Here is a 5,350-nt window from a genome sequence, read left to right on the forward strand (position 1 = left end):
TATCTCTAGCCGGGTCAATAGTTGTTGTAAATATCTCTTGTACCTTTTTGATTGTCTGACCAGGCAGGGGTCTTAAAAAGACTGCCGTGTCTGGTTTTTTAGAAATTTTTGCTATGGTTTCCTTTGTTGTTTGGGCTTTTGTAGCGGCTTGCGCCACCACTCCGGCCCATGTCTTGACTGGTTGCTGTCTCAATCTAGCGTTTTCTTTTTCTAGTTCTTCGAGACGCCCCTCGAGCTTCGCGTTTGCAATAGCCCAGGAAGCGAGCTCGTTCTTTATTGCCAGGACCGCAGCCTGGCTTATTTTGCCGTTTTTGACACTAGAGTCTAATATTTGATTAATTCGGCAATGTCTATCATAAACACTCTCATCTTCGTGTCCCCCTTCCTCCTGCGAGGTAGGGACAGTAGACACACTCGCCCTCGAAATCGCACAAAGATCACTCGCCTCCTGGTCAGCCATGATTAGTTAGACGAGTGAAAAGTTGGGAGCCCGTCTCTTGCCCCGGACCGGCTCCTCTGGCATGGGGGGGGACTTCTGCAGCTCGCCCACCAACCTCGCCCCTAGGTCAAGGGCACATCAGAGCTGCCAGGTTCAGCGCGCCGTTGCCAGCGCACTGGTCCTCGTCGAAGGCCCCGTCGTCGACGATTTCACACGACGCTCCTCGGCAAGTGCACCCCGCACTCCGGAGAGGCGGATGCACCCCTCGCCCTTCGCCGCCTACTAGCCCGAGCTTCCACCTGAAGGCCAAGGACCCACTCCTACTCAGGTGGTGGGTCGGTCCCCCAGTCGTTCGGCGGTCTGGGCCCATCTAACCTGGCCCAGGCGATGTCACCACCACCTGGGTTTGGCAGAACACGCCCCGGTTACCCAGGGGCGCGGCGAAGCACCCTTGCCGACTCGCGCCGTGATCCCACGCCGACAAACGAGGTCGCCGGCATGCAGAGCACCTGCTGGTCTGTGCCCTGCGAACAGAAAGGGACTGGTGTTCGGTCCCTCGACACAGCTCCCCCTGTGCCACGCACCCTTCGCTTTCGCATCGGGTTGGGTCGCAGCTCTCCCTTTTGACGCAAGGCAGAATGCCGAGCTTGACGTCTGGCACCACGGGAAGGCGGAAAGAGCTACTTGGGAAGGAGAGGCTGTAAGAGACGCTTCACTTCCCCGAGTGAGGACTGCCGCGGCACGCCCGACTGGAAAGCGATACGCCCCAGTGCGAGCCTCCGTGCCTTACGGCGCGCCGGCGACGGGCGGGCCCGCGCCGAAACGCGCCGTCAAGCGACTGACCTCACGCCAGACTCGGGACTCTGTTTGCATGTATTAGCTCTAGAATTACCACAGTTATCCAAGTAACGTGGGTACGATCTAAGGAACCATAACTGATTTAATGAGCCATTCGCGGTTTCACCTTAATGCGGCTTGTACTGAGACATGCATGGCTTAATCTTTGAGACAAGCATATGACTACTGGCAGGATCAACCAGGGAGCTGCGTCAACTAGAGCTGAGCAGCCGGCCGCCCGGGAGTGTGTCCCGGGGGCCCGCGCGAACACGCAAGCGTCCGCTCAATCATTCTGCAAACAGGAGGAGGCTGAGCTCCCCTGCACAATACACCTCGAAACCCTCTCAGGTCCCGGCGGCGCGCAGCGCCGTCCCAAGTACTTGGTCGGGTTCGAGAGAGGCGCAATCGCCCGGAGTTAGGCGAGTAGACGCTTTCGGTGCGACCACCCGTGCTCCCAACTGAGCTTGCCGCTGCCGACAGAGGCCCGGGAGCGTGCTGTCGTGGCATTGCCGGCGGGAGACAACACGCGCCACCTACGGTGACCGGCAGCTCCAACGCCAGCGCCACAGAAGGACAAAAGCCCCACTTGGGTGCCGAAGCGAACTCTCCCAGCACAGCGCACGCGCCAACACATCCGCACAGCTGCGATACAAACCACCAGCGAGAACCGCTGGGGCGACCGAGCAGCAGACGGCGTCGCGGCGCCGAGCGCCGGGCGGCAGCGCATCCTCAACGCACACAGTCCTCAATCGGACCAGCACACTGAAGATGTCCACCGCGCTTCGCACCGGGCCCGCGAGGACCTACTTTGGCCGCACGGCGCCGCGCGCAGGGTGCGCCGGCGCGCAGCTGCGACGCCTGCCGCGTCCGTCGGCCGGCGCGCCTGCCACTGGCCGCCCCCACCAGCCGGCTGTAGCGCGTGCGCCCACGCACCGCGCGGCCAGCACGCCGGGAGGCGCCCCCTCACCGGCCGGGGACGGTCCCACCCAGCCACCGCCGCGTATCGCTTCACACCCAGATGCCGTTCAGTTTCGTCGGCATGGTGGGTATCGCTGGAACAACCGGTTAGTACCTCAACCTATCGTCGCCATCACCGATTCACCCCTAGCGAGAACAACCGCACCACAACAGGTTACCATTTGTTCATTTGCGTAACTTCACCAGAAAACGCAGGCGTCCATCGCCATTTGCAACTTCCACGATTATTGCATGCCTGTGTCAGGTGTCACGCCACACTACGTCTGCCCACATACACGCAACAAAATGTGCACGCCTAGACAATACGTGGAAGGTGGCCCCCGTACGTATGCGATGTCCATTGCTCGAACGACTGTCAACCGGCCTCTGTAGCATGTCGCAGATATGGAACGCGGTGCACCATGCCATCACGGTGTGTGAGGAGAGACGACTAGGTCCGAATACATCAACAGACAGCTCATGCTGATCGCCATCCACGGCGTCCGTTCCTCCCACACGTCTCTATGGCGTACCACACTGCAATCCAGCTCTCATAGGGAGACGACACGTAGCTGCGTGCACAATATTTGCACTGTATGGTCCGCCGTTTTTGGGCGCAGTCGTTGTACGGTCACACATGTGCCACGATGTATCATTCAGTACATAAGGACGAATGTGCAGTACAGATTGTGGTTTACGCGTACGACATTAGCGGACAGTTGACACAGGCCGCACCACAACGTAGCCTGAGTACGTCGCATGCGGAGGGCATTGAACATGCAAAGTTCTCACCAACCAGCTTGCGAAGGCAGGGGGCAAGGTGGGGACGTGGGGAGGGGCGGCATGTACGTCCTGCTGCCATCCACATTACAGTGTACAGCAGGAGCATGTGGAAAGTGAGCAAGACTTGCAAGGTGTTTAACATGAAGCGATACACAGGGGAGCGGGGAGTGCGAGTAGCGAACTATATTGCGAGGGTTGCGGGTGGGCAACACTACACTAATTGAACGAGTCGTATAACAATTACAGAGCAGGTTTAGGCGACAACGTGGGTTACGTTAGGCGACAACGTGGGTTAGGTTAAGGCACGACGTGGGTTAGGTTAAGGCACGACATGGGTTAGGTTAAGGCACGACATGGGTTAGGTTAAGGCACAACATGGGTTAGGTTAAGGCACAACATGGGTTAGGTTAAGGCACAACATGGGTTAGGTTAAGGCACAACATGGGTTAGGTTAAGGCACAACATGGGTTAGGTTAAGGCACAACATGGGTTAGGTTAAGGCACAACATGGGTTAGGTTAAGGCACAACATGGGTTAGGTTAAGGCACAACATGGGTTAGGTTAAGGCACAACATGGGTTAGGTTAAGGCACAACATGGGTTAGGTTAAGGCACAACATGGGTTAGGTTAAGGCACAACATAGGTTAGGTTAAGGCACAACATAGGTTAGGTTAAGGCACAACATGGGTTAGGTTAAGGCACAACATGGGTTAGGTTAAGGCACAACATGGGTTAGGTTAAGGCACAACATGGGTTAGGTTAAGGCACAACATGGGTTAGGTTAAGGCACAACATGGGTTAGGTTAAGGCACAACATGGGTTAGGTTAAGGCACAACATGGGTTAGGTTAAGGCACAACATGGGTTAGGTTAAGGCACAACATGGGTTAGGTTAAGGCACAACATGGGTTAGGTTAAGGCACAACATGGGTTAGGTTAAGGCACAACATGGGTTAGGTTAAGGCACAACATGGGTTAGGTTAAGGCACAACATGGGTTAGGTTAAGGCACAACATGGGTTAGGTTAAGGCACAACATGGGTTAGGTTAAGGCACAACATGGGTTAGGTTAAGGCACAACATGGGTTAGGTTAAGGCACAACATGGGTTAGGTTAAGGCACAACATGGGTTAGGTTAAGGCACAACATGGGTTAGGTTAAGGCACAACATGGGTTAGGTTAAGGCACAACATGGGTTAGGTTAAGGCACAACATGGGTTAGGTTAAGGCACAACATGGGTTAGGTTAAGGCACAACATGGGTTAGGTTAAGGCACAACATAGGTTAGGTTAAGGCACAACATAGGTTAGGTTAAGGCACAACATAGGTTAGGTTAAGGCACAACATAGGTTAGGTTAAGGCACAACATAGGTTAGGTTAAGGCACAACATAGGTTAGGTTAAGGCACAACATAGGTTAGGTTAAGGCACAACATAGGTTAGGTTAAGGCACAACATAGGTTAGGTTAAGGTACAACATAGGTTAGGTTAAGGTACAACATAGGTTAGGTTAAGGTACAACATAGGTTAGGTTAAGGTACAACATAGGTTAGGTTAGGTTAGGTTACACGTTGTTGTAAGGAAAGGTGTAGGGGGGGGCGGGGGCGGCAGGTTCGTTGATAGTGATTATAGTAAGTGAATGCTTGTGACATGATCAGATTTGTCACGTCAGGATGCACCTTTGGCTTATTAGAGGCGGCGCTCCAATTCTATGCTTGTGTCAGACCTGTGTCTTTGACTCATGTCATTGTTTGTGCGCTGTGACAGGAGGTACTATTGTGATGTTGGGTGCACCGTTGTATAGGACATGTGTGGGTGTTGGTGCCTGATCTGCGCAATGGTGGATGTCGAAAGGGTGGGATATTGTATTTTCCGCATGGACCTCCTGGTCTGGTTGTGATAGTGTGGATTGTGTAATGTGGCGGAGAGGATGCACTGGATGTTGTTCCATGCTGGTGCTTACATATTGTATGTGCGCCCGTTAGAAGCAGAGAGTGGTGCGTGATCAGAGTGGCTGGCTGACGTGTGGTTCCCATTGTGGGCAGACTCTTTCAGCATGTATACGGACAGTTGTATATATATTCTGTAGTTTGATGGCTCTGCATTGATTACTAATCAGCGCCGTGTGTACGGGTAATCTGGTTCCAGTCCAAAATGTTCCATCTGTGTACATTAGTGACAAAGACTCCCCTCATGCAGTGGGGCTCGGTCTGTTATAACTCTTCCGCGTAATATATTTGCCCCACGTTTTTGCGACTGCGAGTGCGAGTGCAACGCGCATGGGGACCGACATGCTGATGGCTCGGTATCGGACGCCGTACAGTGAGCAACGCGATC

Source organism: Schistocerca piceifrons, unplaced genomic scaffold (genome assembly GCF_021461385.2).
Source record: "Schistocerca piceifrons isolate TAMUIC-IGC-003096 unplaced genomic scaffold, iqSchPice1.1 HiC_scaffold_654, whole genome shotgun sequence".
Taxonomy (NCBI): Eukaryota; Metazoa; Arthropoda; class Insecta; order Orthoptera; family Acrididae; genus Schistocerca; species Schistocerca piceifrons.